The sequence below is a fragment of the Musca autumnalis genome, unplaced genomic scaffold, assembly GCF_047663935.1.
Source record: "Musca autumnalis isolate F117 unplaced genomic scaffold, ASM4766393v1 scaffold_3, whole genome shotgun sequence".
Classification (NCBI taxonomy): Eukaryota; Metazoa; Arthropoda; class Insecta; order Diptera; family Muscidae; genus Musca; species Musca autumnalis.
In genome coordinates, this window is record NW_027411866.1 from 143,545,461 (window position 1) to 143,568,924 (window position 23,464).

A 23,464-nucleotide genomic window follows, 5' to 3' on the forward strand; every position below is an offset into this window, starting at 1 on the left:
AAATCTTAATTTTTTTCAAAAATTGTGCTCCTAACATGTCAAAGTTCATTGCCCAAATATAATTATGAAAAATTGCCACAATGCTTGTCTTAAATAGTTAATAGGTTGTTTCAGACTCAGTTCTTAGGATATTAATGCACTATAATTAGTTTTATACAAAACGTTTTTTCTCTACATCTGCACACACAATAATAATGGAAGAATGAAATAAAAATCTGTTTTCTTTTCGCTATTTTTTCTCTCTTGTTAGATTTTTCTCCTTTCATGCCACCAATTAATTAAGTCTGTAATCAGACAATGAGTAACACATCTGCCGTCCTGCCCTCAAATAAATCTTTGGCTAGAATAGTTAAAATATATTACTTCAAGAAGATTGTGTGAATCAGTTAAAGAAAAAGAGACCACCAATTTTCTGAAACGAAAGTAGAGCAGAAATGAAAACTAATCATGGTTGCATGAGTGTGCGTCTGTGCCGAAAGTATAAAATGTTTTACAAGAAAAGCTAACAAGTGCTAGGGAAAAACATTTCAGTTTTTAAATTATTTTTGCCAAATTAAAGCAAAGTCAATATCAAACAAGTAAAAAGTATCAGTCGTCTTTGCCTGTGTGAATGAAAACTATCGTCTACGGTCGGATCGAATACCGCCTATGCACCCAAAATGCTTTGTCCCAAAAATGTATGTATTTGTGGGGTTTTCCGAAATTTGTGGCCTTTTTATGACGTCTGTACTTGCCGACAAAAATATAGAAACTTTTCTGGTATTTCTCTTAGCGATTGTGGACACTTCGAATAAAGGCTTATGTTTTGCTAATACATTTTATTTTGATTAATGCTCAAAAACGTTATATCGCTGTAAGCTGGTCCGCAAGGAGTAGTACAGTAAAAAATGCCAAGGGATCCTAGAACAGGCTTTGAATTGTATTTAAACAAAAATGTTGAATGTTTAGAAGAAATTTTACGGTGTGTAAAGTTTCGGCCAGGGTGACGTAGGGGATGGAAGATACCAAGCAACGGTCCTGACCGGTTTTAACATGCAAAGCCCAGGATTTATCTTGGTCCCTCTTTCATCTCAAGTGGACACTGACCTCCCCGTGGTGTCACCTGGGGAACTGCCTTTAACACCCGTTAAATGTAGTGAGCTAACATGTGCCGCGCGTTCTCCCATAAGAACGTTAAAAACTTGGGTTTGGGCGTCGGGTTAGTAACCCTCCCCTAGAAGAAACAGCATACTATGAAAAAACGAAAGAAAAGAAAAACAACCCCCTCTAAAGTTGACGAACCCCGCAAACGTTTTAAGGACCATGATCTGCGAATCTGCACCTGGAATGTTCGCACTCTTTATAGAGAAGGTGCAGTCTTCGCATTGGCAGACGTACTTGAAAAGTACAAGGCCGATATTACTGCCATACAGGAAATACGATGGATTGGGAAAGGCGTCACAACAACACCTAAAGGAGACGCACTGTATTATAGCTGCCATGACGTAAAGCATGAGTTTGGTTGCGGATTTGTAGTTAGTCGGAGACTAAAACCTCTGGTATCCAGCTTCACTCCAGTGAATGAAAGACTTGCTGCAATTCGAATAAAAGCTAAATTCTTCAACATCAGCTTTATTTGCGCTCATGCTCCCACTGAAGAAAAGGACGAACAGACCGAAGATATATTTTACGAGCGCTTAGAAGAAACATATGACAGTTGCCCTGCCCATGACATTAAAATCATTCTTGGCGATTTTAATGCCAAAATTGGAAAGGAGAATATCTTTGGCCCAACAGTCGGGAAATTCAGCCTCCACAGTGAAACATCTGACGATGGTATGAGGCTGATAGACTTTGCAGCTGAAAAAAACATGGTAGTTAGCAGTACCAGATTTAATCATCTCGATATTCATAAGGGCACCTGGCTGTCTCCAGATCAGAAAACAAGAAATCAAATTGATCATGTTGTGATAGATGGAAGACATTCATCGAGCGTGTTGGATGTACGATCGTTCCGAGGCGCAAACATTGATTCGGACCACTACTTTTTGCAGCAAAGGTACGCACCCGCTTAAACGTAGCAAACAAAGTACGAACAGACACAACACGAAAGTTAGACATCGGTAAGCTGCAAGCACAACAGATAGCCACAGCATATTCCACTCAACTAGCCCAATTGCTTAATCAAAGCACTACTCATCCCGATAACATATCAGCGCAATGGCAAAGCATTGCCCACTCCATGCAAACAGCCGCAAAATCCATACTTGGATACCAGAGGCCTCCACCAAGGAATCCATGGTATGATCAGGAGTGTCGTGCTGCCACCGAAGAGAAAAATGCGGCATATAGGGCTACTTTACAATCCGTAGCAACGCGTGACGCACGAGAGAGATACAGGGAGAAAAGGAGAGAGGAGAAACGTCTTTTCCGCAGGAAAAATAGAGAGATGGAAATGCGGGAGGGTGAAAAAATCGAGATGTATAGGAGCCAGAATGAAGTCCGAAAATTCTACCAAAGAGTCAAGCATCAAACTGATGGCTTTGGTACAAGCACATCCTCCTGTAGAGACCAGCAAGGTAATTTGGTAACTGATACAGATAGTGTATTCAGGATATGGAAAGAACATTTTTCAAAACTGTTGGTATCCAATATCAGCGAAGACGACGAAGATACCACAGTCCCAATCCCAGAAGATGGTATTGACAGCAAGATGAGGTAAAGACAGCAATAAATCGGCTGAAAAATAATAAGGCAGCAGGAGCCAATGGCTTACCAGCCGAGCTGTTCAAAACCGGAGGCGACACGCTGATAAGGTGCATTCATCAGCTAGTTAGCACCATCTGGCAGGAAGAACGAGTACCCGACGATTGGAACCTGAGTATCCTGTGCCCCGTCCACAAGAAGGGAGATAAGACTGTATGCTCTAACTATAGGGGCATAAGTCTACTCCCTATTGCCTACAAGATCGTGTCAGGGATATTGTGCGAACGACTAAAGCCTATGGTCAGCGAGATAATTGGACCATACCAATGCGGCTTTAGACCTGGCAAGTCCACCATTGACCAGATATTTACCCTGTGGCAAATCCTGGAGAAGACCCAAGAGATGCAGATCGACACCTACCACCTTTTTGTCGATTATAAAGCAGCCTTCGACAGCCCGCTGCTTTCAAAGGTATTCCAAGCCATGTCTGAATTTGGTATCCCCGCAAAGCTCATCCGTCTTTGCAAAATGACTTTAACTGACACGAGGTCCTCAGTTAAAATAGGAAAGAACCTCTCCGAAGAGTTTGGTACTGGGTACTTGCGCAAGCAGACATGGCAGTGCTTGGTGTGTTTGAGAGAAAAATTCTTCGAAAGATGTACGGACCAATCTGCGTTGACGGTGAATATCGACGTCGCATGAACCACGAGCTATATCTGCGGTACAACCACATCAATATTGTTAAACGTATCGAGATGCAGCGATTGCGTTGGCTAGGCCATATCATAAGAATGAGCGATGATGACCCCGCTAAAAAGGTGTATAAACACGGACCGCTTGGCGGTGCACGCAGAATTGGCAGGCCAAGGAATAGATGGCGCAAACAAGTGGATGATGAGATGAAAAGGCGCGGTATTCCAGAAAGCAAAGCAACAAATAGAGAGAATTGGAGATCTTTTCTTAGTTCGGCCTATAGAACAAATGTTCTGTAATGGGCCAACTAAGTAAGTAAAGTTTCGGCCATCTATAATTTCAGATGATGTCGGGAAGTTTTTTAGATCTTTTGAACCACTATATCAGGAAGTATGGACTTGCCCCGAAATAATTATACCATTGCAATTCCCAATTGCGAAAAAGTTTTAACTTTTGTGTGGAAGATACCAGAACGAGTGGACCGATTTACTACATATTCTAAACTTATCTATGCCTGGATGAAATATTTCCAGAAACAAATTTTGGACCAAATCGGTTGATCCATTAGTAGACAGCGGAATTTTATGCAACCCCTATTTTTGGTCCGATTCATGTCAAATTTTGGGACTGGGTATATGTTTGGCTTCTGATTTAATTGCAATCAAAACATATGACATATGCAAAATTATGCAACAAATATTTCAATAATAATACAAAAATGTTTGTATGTAAAATTTTTCTGTTTTAAATTCTTTTCAGACAAGTTAATAAAATAGAGAAATGTATAATCACAGCCTCAAACTTCAAAATATCGAAAATCGGTAGGTATCGTTCTCGTGGGGGCTATATGAAGGGCTGAACCTAAACCGACAAATTTTAGGCGGAAAGTTTTTTACCCCCAAGGAACACTTAATAACAAATGTCAGCCATTTTGGCGGGATATTGAGGCCACAACCTTCAAAATACCGGAAATCGGGAGGTACCGTACTGTGAAGTCTATATGAAGACGTGGATCTATACCGTCAAATTTCAGGTGAAAATTGTATACCTCCAAAGAAAACATAATACCAAATTTCGGGGGGATATTGAGACAACAACCTTCAAAATACCAGAAATCCGAAGGTCCCGTCCTATTGCGGGCTATATAAAGACGGGCTATATATCGAGAAATTTCAGGTGGAAAGTTTTATACCCCCAAGGAAGACTTAATACCAAATTTCAGCCATTTCGGAGGGATATTGAGGCTACAACTTTCAAAATACCAAAAATCGGGAGGTACCTTTCTATGGGGGCTATATGAACACCTGGACCCATGCGGACAAATTTAAAGTTTCATACCCCTAACGAAGACCTAACGAAGACTTAATAACAAATTTAAGCATATGGTTTTGCATATGCTCATTTTATGCCAGTATGTAAAAATATGTCAAAATATGCACGATATGCAAAAATTTCTGGGCCTAATTCGTTTTATTTGGTGATAAAACGATCGCGATAAACCGCGATTTATTTTAATATCCCTCCCGCGATTTTGTTTCATGATATTTCCCATCTATGAGCATTCTAGTTTCAGAATCTGCAAAAACTTCCAAAGTGTAAGCACCTTCCATTTAAAATTAATTAGGACGCACCGTGACGAGTTTCTGTCTAATCAGATTTTCTCTACGACCATCCTAACCACATATACATTTGCATAGGATTCCGCTGTCTATCCATTATTAATGGAAGTACTGGAACAACATGGCCCATCTTCGAACCTGATTTTGACAAATAGCATATAAGTGTTCCCATAAACATACCCAAAGGCACACACAAGACTTCTCTCATATCATTGAACGCACTCCGATTCATAATAGCTTAAAATATCGGACCTGCTTTTGATTCTTGAGTCCGAATGTCATGCCTTAAGACACGACATGTAGAGAAGTTTACATTAGAAAATGTCGGCAACATTATGGCGAGGGGTATTTTTGCACAGTTGAAATGTTGCCTGGCCGGGGAATCGAACCCACGACCTTATGTGTGCAAGGCGGATGTGCTTACCATTGCATTACGGAGGACAAAATATTACGAGGACCAAATTGTGAACCAAATCGGCGAATCGGTTTGATAGTTATCGAGCGCTCTCTCCAACTAGACAAATTGTCTTGTATTCGGGCAAAAATTAAGGATGGTCCTTTTCTAAAAATTTTATTTGGATATAGCTTCCACAAATATATTCGACCAATTTCATTTATTTGATACACCAGACATCACATGTCTGTCCAAGTTTGATGAAATTTGGAAAATGTGATATAATTTACTCTAAACATATTTGCGCCAAATTAAATTAAAATCTTGGTGGTGTAGGATATCAAATAGTCGGCCCCGCCCGAGTTTGATCCTTTCCTTACTGGTTGGTATCATTTTTATTATATACTAGCAGAACCGGGTCCGCGTTTCTGACCCGTCGTATTGAGTTTTAATGACAATTTTTTATGGACTTTATGCATTAAAATTATTGGGTGCCACCGTGATGCAATGGAATGCACACCCGCCTTGCACACATAAGGTCGTGGGTTCGATTCCCCGGCCAGGCAACTTCAAAACACTTTGCGACAGTGGCAAACTTCCCCTCAGTAATGTTGGTGACATTTCCTGAGTATTTCAGCCATGTAAAACTTCTCTACAAAAGTGGTGTCTTAGACACGCCGTTCGGACTCGGCGATAAACTGTAGGTCCCATATCATTGAGCTAATGCGAATCAGGGTACACTCATGGATATGAGAGAAGTGGAACAATTATATTATTATTATTACTATCACCCATGTCCCCTATTTTGATCCCAAAAGCGATCTATTTATAAAAGTTTAAAATATGGTAAAGTCGATTTATTCCCCTTATTGAGACTTTATGTATGTTTTTAGTTTTTCAAGACTGATGGACCGTTGAATCTCACCATTTAAGGAAATTTGTAAATATATCGTTTTTCTTAATAGGGCAGATACCGTGAACCCTCCTAAATTCATGCCTACATGCGCCTTGGCACATTCCACAAAAATCGGTTCGTTACTTCTCGAGATATAACATACTTAAAAAGTGGCCGTGGTCGGAACTTCGAGCAACAAGAAAGACAACTTGCCTCGAAAATTAATTTGCAAGACGATACATTCATAAGTTTAGCACATATAGCGACTATGGAACAATATGCCCCCGAAATTCATCAACAAATATATAGCATTTTGGACCACGGACATTCCTGAACATTTTCTGAAAATTTCAAAAAATTATGTTCAGTAGTGTTGAAAAATAACGTATTGAAAAGTATTTTGCCTTCAACTATGTACTTAGGATCGGAGACACAACCCCACTGTCTCCTAAGCTTAATGCTGTAACCGATGTAATCATAAGGTTGGAATATCCATATAGCTTTTAAAAGAATGACGTGGGGAAGGTACATATACATTATCACGGCAACTCTTGAGCATTTTATGCAGATTTCATGGAAATCGGTCGTTTTGGAGATATAACATATATAAAAAAGTAGGCGTGATCTGATCTTTATGCCCCAAGGTACCTACATACTAGATTATTTCGTAGCTTTTCAAACCGATTCAAATTGTTATTATTGCAAATTTACCGTTTTTTATATTCAACAAAAATGGAGCCTTTTTTCACAGGTGCCAAACACACAAACACATATTGATTTGACGATCTTGGAGTCGGGTCCTATCGTCAATGACATAGTTGATAGGTTAAGTGTCTTCATAGCTGACCTAGGGCAGTTCTTCCACCTAAGGAATATCAAATTATCCGCCTTCAAATCCCTCGCTACACTGTTCACCATTTGGACCATTTGAAATGAGGCTCCCGCTGAATATATTGGTCGATGGTGTACTGATTCGGACCACTAACTACCCCTAAATATTCGGTGTAACGTTCGTTGTTTAAGCCGTCCACCAGAGCTAATTGCGATAAGATCAGAAGTAGGGACAAGGTCCTCAAGTCGCTGACCGGCAGCACTTCGGGTGCTGACAAAGAAACCTTGTTGACCTCTTACAAAGCAATAGGATGGTCTGTGGCAAGCTATGCGGCGCCAGCGTGGTATGCAAATGTTAGGCCTACGCAGTGAAATAATATTCAAACTTGCCAGAATGTCGGCCTGAGGACTGCAACAGGGTGCCTCCTCATGACACCAGTGAACCATCTTCATGAGGATAAAGTTTTACCGGTGCGTCAGCACAACAAGATGTTGTCGATGCTGTACGCAATGAACTTCCCTGTCACTATTTAACGGCCATGCTTCCCCACACATCTCTGTGAGGAGAGATCTTCATGATCTAGAGAGATAGGTCCAAAGGTATAAAAGAGAACCTCTAGACCAACAAGCCTATGAGGCAGGCTTGGATAGGATTCACACTGACACGTTTGCGCAGGCAGTACAAAGATAAAGTGTGCATGTCGTACTTGGGGACCACCCCCCATTCCATCTCAGCAGAAGGACGCCAACTGCCAATGTAAACACGAGTGATATGTGGTTGGGACCACACGACGCACTGCATTTGTTTTTGCAGAATTTTTGAGTCTGGATACAGATGAGCCAGAAACTGATGACTGAAATAATACACGAACGAACATACATATATACATGGTTACAGCAACAACGTGTTCGTAAAAGAGGTGTTTAGTTGGGCAACAACAAATTCTCCAGTTCGATAGGATAAAATGTTGAGGTGAGGGAGGGGTGATCCGTAGGTATGTTTCTCAGTTACCGCATATGATGAGCAGTGGAGGGAGAAAAGAACAAGTGAAATAAAAACAACCAGTATTAATTCTTTATATAAATATGATTGCTGTTTATTGTGTTTCTTTTCTTACTACAACAAAGATTACCTTTTGTAATCTGGGGTTGGCGCAGAGGCCTTGGTGCTTTCGCTTCTAAAGATAAAACAAAAGTGAACGCAGAGGTTCACGTGGATCGCAGAGGATCTTAGTGATCGCAGAGGATCGTGTTGATCGCAGAGGATCTTCGTTTATTACTAATTCAACTACAATTATTCCAGTGAGAGAACAGTCTCTCCTATGTATCAAAATGAGCAAACCAACAACAACCGTCGCCCGTTGGTATCTACACTCTCCGGTCTCCGCAGAGGGAACTTGTAGAGGTGATACCCGAGCTGTCAATCAGCATCCGTGATCGACTGGGCTCGAGAAGTTGAAGGCCAACGTATCTAACTTATACATTGCCGCCCACCTTGATACACATAAGCGTGTATCAACAATAAAAGCTAGAATTAATTGCAAAAAGAATGAACGTAAATTCAGATTTCAAGTGAGATATAATTCAAATTAGCGATTTCTATATAAGAGTAATTAAGAAATGATCGACTCCGATATTACCTCGATTCAAAAATATGGAGACGAGTCACAGAACAATTCCATTTAAGCTTTCAAGATATAATATTACTAGTGATTTGTTTCTATTATTTGTTAGCATTACTCAGTGGTCGATTTCAATTTAAAATGCGAGATTAGGAACAAAAGGTGGCAGGAACCGAACCAGTAAGAAGGTACCCGAAATAGATTTTTGGGCACGCAACGAATTCAAAACTATGTTTGGCGGTTCCCAAAAGCACACTATTATCTGAGGAGGAGTTTGGTGTTGTCCGAAGACCGATCCAACAAACGCGGTTCTCGACTTTTGGCATCAGTAAAAGCCGGAGAGGAGGTTGAACGCGACAAAGAAGGACTAAATACTCGACTTTTGACCTTGGAAAAAGCCGGAGAGGTATTTGAGCGCGACAAAGAAGGGCTAAATACTTGGCTTTTGATCTTCGTAAAAGCCGGAGATGCGTGTGATCTTTGCAATGAAGAAGTGAATGCTCGACTTTTGACTTTCGTAAAAGCCGGAGTGGGTTTCAACAAAGATGGCGCAGCAAGAACTTTACTATTGCGCAAGGTATTAGTGTCTGTATGATTGCTTTGGCGTTTGGAAGAAGAGCAAGTCGACACAGTACACTTAGACTCTCGACTTTTGACATTTGTAAAAGCCGGAGATGTGCATGGCAAAGTAGAAATGCCTAGGGGGTGTCTGGGCTGCGACAGAACATAACTGGTATCTCGACTTTTGACATCAGTAAAAGACAGAGTCAGTTTTAATGTGGCCGGAGCAATAACTCTTCTAACTTGTGGCCGATGGAGAAGGCTATGATGCCGTTGTTTACACCAGTTGCAATTATGTTTGCTCTGGCAAGATTTAACTGCATGACCACGAGATAAGCAATTAAGGCAGCACTTATACTTTTATCGAGAATTTGTCCTCAAACGAAAGTTCTTTGAACCGGGGGCAGAGACGCAAAACATGACTCTGCTTAGGACAAATTGGGCAACAAGATTTCTGGGCTGAACTATTGGATGAAGTTTTCGATTTGGACAACGATTGTTTGGAGGATTTAGGAACAACATTAGATAACAACGAGTTATTGGTGCGATTAGATGACAAATTTGTGACTTGATGTCCATACATGTTCTGGAGACACATCAATGTTTGTATCCTCTCTGTGAGGAAAGCATCTAAGTCTTTCCATGAACGCAAAGAAGACTTATTTTTCAGGCTTTGTTCCCACAGAGTCAAAGTTAATTTTGGCAAACGCTGCAAACAAATACAAACTACTATTGGATCCCAATGATCCGTGATGACGTCATAGACGGTCATAGCAGCAAGACAACTACTAATCCCTCGCTGAATGGTTTTCAAACCAGACCAAGTTTCTTTATCAAAAGAAGGGAGACTGAGCAATTGTTGGATGTGACTATTCACCACGATACGTTTATTGTCATACGTATCCGACAATGCTTTCCACGCTAAGGGGAAACTAGAATTGGTGAGTGGAAATGACGAGACGATTTCGCGAGCCTCACCGGTGGTTTTCTGCAACAAATAGCAGAACCGTTCAATGTCTGAAAGGCGTGAGTTTTCAATATATAGAGTGGTGAACAGATCCCTAAAGGTGCGCCAAGATATAAAGTCACCAGCAAAAACATCAATGTCGATAGGGGGCAAAGGCAGATAATGGGTATCGACAGTTGACTTGCAGTGGTTTGCAATAGGGGCAGCAGAACAATTTGTGGTGGTGGTGATTTGAGGAGGTGAAGGACAGACATGTGAAGCATCAACCTGCAAAGGGATAGACTCCCTCAATAGCAAACCCGATGAAGACTGTTCAGAATAAAAGGTGATGTCGTCAGTCTGGGTACTACACGTTGTGGTGGAGGAAGTTTCTGTTGGGACAATTACACCAAGAGGAGTAGACTGCACAGAAACAGGGGCCAAAGACTCGCTAGAAAGCAAACTGGGAGATGGTGTTTCCTTTGAAACGAACAACAATTCATTTGGTGGAGGTGGTGAGATTGCAGAAGCTATAGCAGGTGAAGGATATTTGAGGCGATCATTTTCCAGACAGCCACTACGACAAGTTGTGGTGGAGGAAGTTTCAGGTGGAGCAGGTACGGAGGGAGAAGTAGACTGCACAGGAACCGACGAGACGGATTCGTCCAATGATTTATTGGATGGAGTTGCTACTTCAGGAGGATTCAACGAATGTTTAGGAGGTGGTGAGATTTCTAAAGCTTTACCCGAAAGCAAACCTGAAGATTGCGTTTCTTTTGAAACGTTCGACAGTTCAGTTGGTGGAGATGGTGAGATTGCAGAAGCTATAGCAGATGATGGAGTTTCAGTCCCAGAAGATTTAAGGCGTTCAAGATGCCTGTCAATGATAGACAAACACCGGATATAGGACATGTAGGATGTACCATATTTTTCCTCAACGACATCAATACCATCAGTCTGTGCAGTCTCGGATGTCGTGAGGTAGTTTCTGCACTCATCATAAGTGCTTTTGACTTTAGACCACAATTTTTGAAACTCAGAACTGTGGATTTCGAAATAATATACATTATTGTTGGATTCACTTCTCTGATCAAACGATGCTACACGTTTCAAAAAGATGTCAGAAGCTCTAACAAAACGAGTGTGTGGGGTGACTGACATCTCGATGTTTAAATTCAGAAAAATAAGTGAAAATCTACAATCGAATTTGCAACAAACTATGAGGAATGGTGAAAAGAGGAAACTCAGTTGAAGCACAAATTGCTATAGCTCAAAGGAAATAAGAAATTTCCACAAAAACCTCCAGAATCTTTCTCAGGCGAACAAAAACTACTTTAATTTGGCCAAAAAATTATAAAAATTCGCACATATACGAAACTGTGTATGGTGCTACCAAGTGTAGGGTGTATGGTGAGATGAGGTGTGTTACTGGTAGGGTGTATTTGTCCAAAATCCAACGATAAATAATCTATTAATATGAAAATTTTATTGTTTGCACCAGAAAATCAACGCAAAGCAACTAATTGGTCCGAAATATATATTGTTCGGTTGACAAGTTGGTGCAAAATATGCCAAAAGTAGGGTGTATTTGTCCAAAAATACCGAAACCCCTACGGAGACTCAACGAATTTTCCAAAATATATAATAAATATTGCCAAAAACAATATTAAAATGTCGAAAAACGATTATTTTTCACGAATGTTCTCTGCTAGATATATGTGCAAAAATGCCGAGTGTAGGGTGAATTTGTCCAAAAATTCCAAAAACCCTACTGCTAATTAATTAGATTTCAAAAAATTATCGAAAAATAATTTTCAAAATTAATTATTAAAAAAAAAACTATTTGTGCTATTTTACCCCACTGTGCTAACCACACAAGCGACGCTAGCAGAGAAATGGGTATGTGTAAGCAGCGAAGCTCCCACTGAAGAACAGACGTTGCAAACGACCAAGCAAGTGAGTGCTGAGGATCAGCAGAGGTTTTTAAGGGACGTTTAAAAGGGCGGGAAAGTTGTTGGTATAATTACCATGTAATTTCTCAACTTAGAATAAATATCTGACCGACAAAGGTAGGAGAATAGAAAAACGGATGTGTTTGGTTGGTGATGGACTATCTATACAACAACGAAATCAAATGCAGAGAGAATTTGGATGATGCGTTGTTATTGGAAATTTGGCTGTGCAAATTTTCAAAGGGTTTTTATGTGAACGAGGGAATAACAACGCCAAATATTTTGTGGTTGGCGAGGATTGTACCAACAAAATAAACCAAACGACAATATGTATATGAAGTGTAACAATGTATGTTATGTTGTTAGTGTAAATTTGCCAATGCAAATTCTCAACAGAATGGCTTCGTTAGAAAAAGCCCTGGGGAATAACAACAACAATCGGTGCAATGAGGGTTATTATTTACCAAAGGGAGAGTGCAATAACCGATGCAAATCCGATTGGAAATTTGATGGGTTTTGTTTTTGTAAATATCACAGCGAATTCTCACTAAAGGTGGCGGCCTTTCAAATGAGATTAACAACTAAAGAAGTTGTGTGATACTATGAATAAAAACGACGTTTTGTACGATCAACGCGACGTAGGGTGATCAGTACAACAAAATAAAACTAGCAACAACTAAGGTTTCAATAGGAGAAACGAAATAATTAACACACGTAGTGATATTAATAGTCGACCAGAGTGATTTTTAGCTACAATTAAGAATTGCAATGAGAAAAGGCAATTGGTTTTATGTGTGTGTTGTTATCGTGAGACCAAATGATTTGGAGCAAATCTAACAAGAATAACAACAACACGGATAATGATTTGTATGATCACCGCGACATTGGATAATCAGTACAACAACGATTTCAATAACTCGCGTAGGGCAATTGAAATTCGACCAATGATTTATTTATTTACTGCTCAAACGAAAAATATTAACACTCGCGGTAGCTCACTTTTTATAGAAATCTGAGTTTACGTACCTGGTGTTAGTATGATGATTTGTTGTTGTTAGATATGATGGAATTTTATCCAATATTTGTCCGTCCTAAGACAACAACAAAGGCTTCAAATCTCGTTGTATCACAATAGAAGAGAGGGAGAATAGGCAATTGGAGCAGCGACAACAAAAAGGCTGGCTTCGATCCGGCTCGATGCGACCAAATGTTTAGTTGGGCAACAACAAATTCTCCAGTTCGATAGGATAAAATGTTGAGGTGAGGGAGGGGTGATCCGTAGGTATGTTTCTCAGTTACCGCATATGATGAGCAGTGGAGGGAGAAAAGAACAAGTGAAATAAAAACAACCAGTATTAATTCTTTATATAAATATGATTGCTGTTTATTGTGTTTCTTTTCTTACTACAACAAAGATTACCTTTTGTAATCTGGGGTTGGCGCAGAGGCCTTGGTGCTTTCGCTTCTAAAGATAAAACAAAAGTGAACGCAGAGGTTCACGTGGATCGCGGAGGATCTTAGTGATCGCAGAGGATCTTCGTTTATTACTAATACAACTACAATTATTCCAGTGAGAGAACAGTCTCTCCTATGTATCAAAATGAGCAAACCAACAACAACCGACGCCCGTTGGTATCTACACTCTCCGGTCTCCGCAGAGGGAACTTGTAGAGGTGATACCCGAGCTGTCAATCAGCATCCGTGATCGACTGGGCTCGAGAAGTTGAAGGCCAACGTATCTAACTTATACAAGAGGGCTTAGTCAAATTTTCTTTCCAGCCGTTGTCAACTGGTGGAATTACCAACGAACGAAATTTGACTTTTATTTATAAAGACACAACATTAAAAAAATAGGATATAGGGGTGGTGCCACCCTGCATATATAAATAAATATATACAGTGGCACAGGAAAGTATACATACACCCTGCAAAAATGCAGTTTAGGCTAAATCGTTGGGTTTTTTACAGCAACAACTGCACTATGTGGCTCCTTGGTGACAAAATAACCATAATTACACAAATTTATTTTAATCTAATACGTACATTTAATACAATTAAAGAAATTCAAATTTCACAACACAGAAAAGTATACATACACCCCAAGGAAATACGAGTATTATCGTAAAATTTATGAAATTAGTAGCAAAATTTATACATTTTTTAGTTTTGGCGAATGTCTCTGGGTGTGTGAGATATATTTTAGAGAAAAGACAATCATTTTTGGGGGTCAAATGCCGTTACTTAGGGTCAAATTTCATATATGCCTCGTTAAAGCTGACCCTTGCTAATTTTTTGCGTTTTTAGGTATTGTACTTTATAAAAAGCACAAAATTCGTATCAGATGGCAAATCTTGAGACCCTAGAAAGCTTTGAAGTTGTTTTTGTGCATAATATACCTTCCTGAACGTCGATAAATGCACGTTTTCCCTCAGATTTCTCAGGAAGTGAATAGATTCCGCGGAATTCTTGGTGCAAATTACATATAGATGGCCTTGAATTGCCTTGTAATATTGTCGGATACAATGCCTGGGCATTAATTGAATCAGAAATGTGACATATTTTGTTACAAACCTGTTCCCAAAGCTTCTAAAGCAACAAAATATAATCACTACCAAAAAACCATGAAATTTGTACTGTGAACAACGTCGTTTTCGTATTATGATCATTACCGTTACTATAGGCGCGAAACGTTTGGTATAATTGTATATTTCTGAGTCAATTGATGCCCAAGCATTGTATCCGACAATATTACAAGGCAATTCAAGGTCATCTATATGTAATTTGAACCAAGATATCCGCGGAATCTATTCACTTCCTGAGAAATCTGAGGGAAAACGTGCATTTATCGACGTTCAGGAAGGTATATTATGCACAAAAACAACTTCAAAGCTTTCTAGGGTCTCAAGATTTGCCATCTGATACGAATCTTATGCTTTTTATAAAGTACAATACCTAAAAACGCAAAAAATTATGCAAGGGTCAGCTTTAACGAGGCATATATGAAATTCGACCCTAAGTAAAGGCATTTGACCCCCAAAAATTATTGTTTTTTCTCTAAAATATATCTCACACACCCAGAGACATTCGCCAAAACTAAAAAATGTATAAATTTTGCTACTAATTCCATAAATTTTACGATAATACTCGTATTTCCTTGGGGTGTATGTATACTTTTCTGTGTTGTGAAAATTGAATTTCTTTAATTGTATTAAATGTGCGTATTAGATTAAAATAAATTTGTGTAATTATGGTTATTTTGTCACCAAGGAGCCACACAGTGCAGTTGTTGCTGTAAAAAACCCAACGACTTAGCCTAAACTGCATTTTTGCAGGGTGTATGTATACTTTCCTGTGCCACTGTATATATATATATATATATATATATATATATATATATATATATTAAACAATAATAAAACCTGAGTGACGAACATTTCAAAAATAAAAAAAATCCAAATCGTTGCAGCCGTTCTCAACTGATGCAATTAATTACCAACGAACGGCATTTGATTTTTATTTATAAAGATACAGAATTTAAAAAAATAGGATATAGGGGATGTACCACCCTGTATATTCCCTGACAATTTCAAGAAAATCGGTTCTGTATTTTTTATAGAAAAAATTAAAAAAAAATAAATAAAACCTGAGTTTGGTTATTACGAAAGTTTCAAAAAAATTATCCAAATCGATCCAGCCGTTCTCAACTGATGCAATTAATTATCCATGAACGACATTAGATTTTTATTTGTAAAGATATTTTTCTTTCAAATTACATAAAAATAGCAACTAATTTTCTTTTTTTCTTTTATTTATAGCGTTCAAATATCTGGCAGAACGTTAAACCATATGCTCCAATAAAGTACACAGCAATAGTCCGCAAAGAAGTCGCATATATTCCTCAAGTAGAAGGAGCTGAGGCCAATATTAAAGATAAGAATGACGATGAGGTGACAGAAGAGGATACGAATACGAAAAATAAAGCTACAACAAAGATATTTACATATTTTTTAAGTTTTTAATAAATAAAACATTTTAAATGCATTGTGTTTTCCTTGTTAGTCTATTGCGCGGTACAGAACAAATAAAAACTAAGACAACATTTCCCAACAAAAGGAAAATCAAGGCTTATACATTTGTTGGCAAGTAGAATTTTTTAATTTCCAGGTAAAAACTGAAGCGTAGTGAACAATTTGCTATGAGGTTTTATTAAACCCATTTTAATTCTTAAATTTGTTCCAAGGATGATTTTTCTCCTCATTAGAGTCTGTCCACTACCTTAAAATACGACTATGTACTTCGTACATAAAAGGAAAGGTAATGACATATTCTAATGAGTGACGTTTCTATATAGCCCGCCTTTCAGTATCTACGCTAGAGTTTTTAAAACTAACACCAACGATAGGATCACGTCCTACTCGTCAAACCCTTTGTACAAAGGTAATACCGTTCCACGAACGTTAAATCAATAAAAATACAGTCCACTGCGATTAGAAAAAATACTTTCACATCGTGTTTTATTTTTCTCTAATTTTCTTTCCATATTGCTACGCAAACATTGGTCCAATCGAGCCGGATTTTACGATCGGTCTCTTTGCCTTTACAAGGAAAACCCAAAAAGCAACGACTACGTCGCAGCAACAACAACAAAGGATCTACGATCAACCACATCAAATTATTTTCCAATAAATTGCGATTTTTACCATCACAACAAAGGTATGTACACATTTCATTACGTGAAAAAGTGACATACCAAAATTTACAAGTGTTGTGCATAATTAAAAGTAAAAAAAACAAAACCGTTTGTCGTTTTACAATAAATATTTAATGTCCGTCCGCCACCTACGATATTGCCGTCGGTAAAATTCATTTAAAAAATACCAACAAAAATAAGTGTCCATTTCCTCACATAAAAACAAAAACAATCACATTGATTTTTCTTATTTTTATTTATTTCCAAATTTATCAGTGTTTTTGCACATTTCTTTTATATTTTAATACATAATCAATTGTTATTGTGGTGTTTTTCTTTTATTGTGCTTCTTTTTGTTCGCCAATGCACCAAAATCATCACAACAATAACAATTCCAATATAAAAGAATAAATGTCATTCACTTGTCATTACTGCTGATTGTTTCCACCTTTAATTAATACGGGTGGCAGATTTGGCACTTATATACCATTTACACTACGATCGATTGCATTAGGCGTATTCCCGTATACTAAAAATTAAAATTATTTTCGTAAAGATATTTTAGTGCTGTTTTCTCGTATTTTTTGAGTTGAATCCTTCGGATATTAACTAAAAATAAATTTAATTCGTGTTTTTGACACCGTGCCCCCTACCGTCGGTATTAGTGAAGTGGTTTTGCGAATTTTCAATTTTTTTAATATTTTTGGATATTTGTTTTCGGCAAGTGCTATCTTCGATACATTGCCATAGTTTACGTGTATTACACGATACACTCTAAATATTTTGCGAAATTTAGAATACACTGAGAGAAAATTGGATTTAGTTTTACATTTTTCTTAAAATTTAAAGAATTTTTTGGGGTTTAATCACGTTAAACCTCAAACATATTGCCGTATCCACGATACATTATTGAAATAGTCTACGACTACTAATAAACTCAGTGTATTTTACCAATAAAATAATTTTATTTTGAAGCATCACGTGTTTTAAAATTATTTTTTCTAATACTTTAGTGAAAATTTACCTTTATTGGATTTTCGCATACAATTTTTGACATCACGTGTCATTTCCAAAGTAATAAAATAATTTTTGTGCAATTTTGTTGAATTTGTACAACTACGTGCATTATTTAGGAAATTTATTTAGTCTTCGACTACATTTAATTTCTCAATAGGACATTTCGTGTCACAAATTGTCTTTGTTTTTGACTTTAATCCTGAATTTTATTCAAAATGCCCCTCACTCCTTTAGATTTATTCAACAGAGCTGCTGATGCTTTAGTCAAATTTGATGCATACTTCAGTTCCCAACGGGACGATGAGCTCGATGTTTATACCATTATGGGAAAAAGTTAAACTACAATCTGATATATGCCTCAATTATCTATATGAAGATAAAAATTCCAATAAGGACAACCTTGTAGCTGTCGACATCAAATTCGATGTCGCATACAAGTGTTTTATGAATGTTTTATCGTCCATTAATAGAAAGTTAGGTGTACTCCGGACCTCGTCTCAGTCGCCTACTTTCACTTCTCCAAAATCTCATATAGATAAACCTACAGTACCACGTACTGAAGATACAGCGACCATTTCTGATGTTTCACATCGATTGACACCTTCAAATAACTCATCCCTCACATCCTGTGGAGATGTTAATGCTGGTCACAGACTTAATTTACCCCCCTGTGACATCGAAGTGTTTAATGGCGATTTTCTCTCCTGGCCTACGTTCAGGGATTTATTTTCTGCCCTCTATATTAACAACAGCGGCATAAGTGATATAGAACGCTTATGTCATTTAAAGAAAAAGACCAGTGGTGATGCCCATGAAATAGTGGCTAAGTTTTCGCTTACCCACACAAATTTTAGTCTGGCGTGGAATGCTTTGCAACAAACTTACGACAATCCACGTATTTTGGTGAACCACCAACTAAAACGCCTCTTTGACCTACCAGTTTTAGAAGAGGAAACTAGTTTAGGGTTGAAGACTTTGCAAAGAGGCATAAACGGGTGTATTTCGTCCATGTCTAATTATGACGTGCCGACAGAAGACTGGGATCCAATTCTAGTTTTCCTTTGTCTTCAGAGATTACCTAAACACTGCGTTGTGCTATGGGAACAATGCATTAAAAACAAGTCTGCATTGTCCTTGTGGGCAGATTTGGATCAATTTCTCACGGAAAGAATCCAAACTCTGACCTGCTTACGTGATATTAGGGGCATAGACTACGTCGAACCTCTAAATCACAATAAAAGACTTTCCCATTCCACGAATGGTGGAAGCATTAAAACATCTGTGGCCACGCCACAAAGCACACCTCGTTCTTCACGGTATTCTCGCGCACCCTCGCCTAAATCATGTGCTCTTTGCTCACGACAAAGACATCATCTTAGGGTTTGTCAAAAATTCCTTAGATTTTCAGTTCCTGAAAGGATAAGTGCAGTTAAGAAACATTACTGTTGTCTTAACTGTTTGTCTCACGGACACAAGGCTTCACACTGTAATAGTGTACATAATTGTGCTATATGCAACAAAAGGCATCACACCCTGTTACATAGGGAGGTCTCAACACTTCACACGTCTCCGACGTCACCTGTTTCCAGGAGTTTAGTTGCAGTATGTTCCTCTTCTACCTCTACAGTTCTTTCATCTGGGTCTACTACGAGACAGGTATTCCATACCACTCAGAATAGGAAAGTATTGTTAGGCACGGCTATGGTCCATATTGTGCACCAAGGTACTACGTACCCAGCCAGAGCTTTAATTGATCCTGCTTCTGAATCATCTTTCATTTCTAAAAATATGCAGAGTAGAATAGGTATAGCAACAAATGTAGCTAGGGCCACAATTTTGGGTGTAAGTGGGTCAGTTTCTGCCACTTCTGGCAATGAATGTTCCATTCACATTGTGTCTCCGTTGGACGCTACGCATTCAATGGACACAACTGCTCTTATCGTCCCGACCATTGCAGATAATCTGCTCTCCTTTTCCATTCCAATCAACGATTGGCCAAATCTACGATTCGCCGATTCCAACACATTCTCTTCCCGTCCTGTTGACATTCTTCTTGGGGCAGATCTTTATCCGAAGATTCTGCTACAATGTGCCCCTACCAAAGTCGTAGGTTCACTGATAGCGCAGAGTACAGTCTTCGGCTGGATCCTTACAGGTCCAATGCCATTCACCCATACTGGGCCTTCTATTTAGGGATTCTCCTTGAAATAGTTAGGATAGAAGACTGGGGACATTGAGTCTTTGGGCTCCAATTTATCCATACGGACGCTATTAAGAGTCATGCACTTAACCTTCGGTGGTGTATGTGTTGACGGGTTAGTAAGCCATGCTAGGTTAGTTTTCCCACGGAAAACAGAGATTACATCGCCTACGCTTCACCATCACTTGCTACGCAAGTACTGGTTCTACGACCATCTACTTAAACCTTGGCTCTACGGCCGTCTATCTTATTAGTTTTAATGGGCACATCTTAAAATGTTCATTAGGCATTTGATTGAAATTTTAACTAATAAAAAGTCCTAAAAATTTCCGTCACTGGATATTTCATCCAAGCTCCTCCGGGGCAAAAATATTTATCTATTTTCGAAAGAGGGTATCAATACTGATGCTGAGAACGAAATTTAATCCCGACGGCACTCAAACCTCCATATTCCCACTCCCACGGAGTTCATTAATAATAGACCATGTTTCGAGGCGTCTACGCGACCTCACTACTTTTTCGTGTTATTGAAAAAATATAGCTTTGATGGCAGTGTTAGATCCGCGAAACATCGGGCTATATATATGTAAAACGACCAACGGTTAAGAGGTCCTTCTGACCTAAAAGTTTGTTCTTTGTTTAATTCTCGCTTCCTCTCCATTTTTCTTATGACTTGGAAAATTTCGAATGATGGTTGCGACGATGGTGTGAGGATGACGTCCCCATGCACGACAAGGAACAACAAGCTGACTGCAAAGCCGCCAACCAATGAAGCCTACGGCAAACATGGCAGACGATGCGGCCCTCCTTCGGAGAAAAAAAATACTAACCAATTTCGCCCTCGGCGACTCCTCGGAGTTCCTCCAGGAGAAACTTGTGGTCTCGCCACGTATATCTGTAAAAGGTGGTCTTCAATCACCTTTTGCAATCTTTACAAGATGATCAAGTCCTTCACGAGGCATTGCACGATCGTGCCCCACGGGCACACGAATGTAAAGTACTTTTTTAAATAACTAACATTTAATTTTGCAACATAGCTGGATATTGCAAGGCCGGCGGAATGAACAATTTGCTATGAGGTTTTATTAAACCCATTTTAATTCTTAAATTTGTTCCAAGGATGATTTTTCTCCTCATTAGAGTCTGTCCACTACCTTAAAATACGACTATGTACTTCGTACATAAAAGGAAAGGTAATGACATATTCTAATGAGTGACGTTTCTATATAGCCCGCCTTTCAGTATCTACGCTAGAGTTTTTAAAACTAACACCAACGATAGGATCACGTCCTACTCGTCAAACCCTTTGTACAAAGGTAATACCGTTCCACGAACGTTAAATCAATAAAAATACAGTCCACTGCGATTAGAAAAAATACTTTCACATCGTGTTTTATTTTTCTCTAATTTTCTTTCCATATTGCTACGCAAACAGTAGTATCAAGGTTCCACTGTAAAAGAATTTGTCATTTTCTACGATACCCTACACCACTACCTCTGTGCATAATCTTTTCACCCGAAAGTTTTCACCTATCTGGCTTTTATACAAAATTACTTAAGGCGAACTGAACCAAAATAATTATTATTTTTTAATTTTATATTTGACTACTATCGACATCACCAACATCAATATGCTTCTATCTCTGTGAGAAAATTTCGTGATGATCCGATCAAAATTCCGACCTGTAGTGTGATTGCAGAAAAAGTGGAAAAAGGGATGGATTACCGACTATTGCGATATATCTATTATTTGAAAACCTACGCCAAGAAAGATTAAAGATGGGAAAGATTAAAGATGGGATTTTCTAGTCAGGCTTTGCTTTTAGATGGTCCCCAACCAAAGTTTTGATATCCGTCATTGTTACTAAAATCGCAAAAATGAGAAGTTGGGTTTTTAGCGACTACGAGTATTGCGATATCTTCGTTGTGTGACCACCTACGACAACCTACGTTACATCGTTTCAAAGGTGATATTTTCTACTTTCATTATCAAAATTTTGAAAGTTCATGTTAGCGAAAATTTCTTATTTATCAAAGACGTAAACCTTATTTTAGACTTATATTACTGATAAAATAATGTTCATTACTATATTTTAAATAAAATGACGTAAGACTTCTTGGCCAATGTCCCTTGTCTTTTTGACAATATATCAGAGTTAATATATGTTCAAAACAATGGATATATTAATAATCGCATATATTGTTGGGTGTATCATTTATCAAATAACTCACAACTACAGTGAATGTTATGTAATTCAGTGATATCACTTCGGTAAGACCAAAATAAGGAGTATACAATCGGAAACCCTTAGAAATATCTTAAGATTTAACTTTTTTGTTTACATGGAATATTGAGGACCTTTCCTTTCCTACTTCACAAAAGTTCAAAATCAAGGCTTTAATTTTCCACTCCAATTTTATTGAGTAATTTATGGAAAGAAAATGAGATTAGTAGAGAATTGATTTATGCAGAGGGAACGTTCGGATATCATAAGGCTATCCAGTAATATTTTTTATGTTTACAGGTATACTTAGCAGTTATATAAATAAAGGAAAAAAACGCCGAGACATGTGTCTTCTTTTTTGTCTTTTATCACGCTGCCGTGTCAGAATGTGGTCAATTTCGGAAATTCAATCGTTGCTATTGTCATAAAGAAACCAATTGTAGTTATTTCCCTAAATATATTTTGGTGTCCAATCGTAGATCTTATCGCAAAGAATTTCTGAAGGCTGATAGTGGTTTTCTTCATAGAGAACTAATGCTGAGCAATAGTGAGTCTATCCATGATGAAATACTAGCACCCAATCGCGGGACAATCGTCGGGCTTCTCTTATAGAAATTCTGGTTTCCTATCGTGGATCTTCTCATAAGTTGATCAGGAACTAGGAAAACTCTGGCAACCAGTCTTGAATACTTTTAAAATCCAAGGTCTATACATGTATACAAATCCATAAACACAATTTTCTCCAATCTACATTTTTTATACTCTTAGCAGTTACTCCAAATGTGCCTCTTAGAAATAATGGTTTTAAGGACAAAGAGTGTTTGGAAGAAATGTGTTTCAGAAAAGTTGGAGTCCACTTATATATGTTCGTCCAACTGGGTTGCTGCATTGAGAACACGATAATTCTCGAACAGATCAACCGATTCTGTCCAAAATTTGGCCTTCGTGATATTTTGTCCAAATTTCGATCAAATTCGAATATGGACAATATCGATCGATGCTTTTGGTATACCCCAAATAGCAGCTGAGATATTCGCTTTGGAAAAAAAGTTGTCCTTTCTATATAAATAGGTTTTTTGCCCATTAGGACCCCAAATATTATCCGACCATCTCCAAACTCAATAGGCTTCTTCA

At 38.3% G+C, this 23,464-nt stretch overlaps 1 long non-coding RNA gene across 1 annotated transcript in view; it reads left to right on the forward strand.

Annotated features, from left to right (window-relative positions):
- LOC141397852 (uncharacterized) overlaps positions 1-16,194 on the forward strand; it is a 172,078-nt gene extending 155,884 nt beyond the window's left edge. The window contains exon 3 of the long non-coding RNA XR_012411528.1: positions 16,014-16,194. This is a non-coding gene — a long non-coding RNA (uncharacterized lncRNA). The remainder of the gene's footprint in view (positions 1-16,013) is intronic.
- The last annotated feature ends 7,270 nt before the right edge of the window (positions 16,195-23,464 follow it).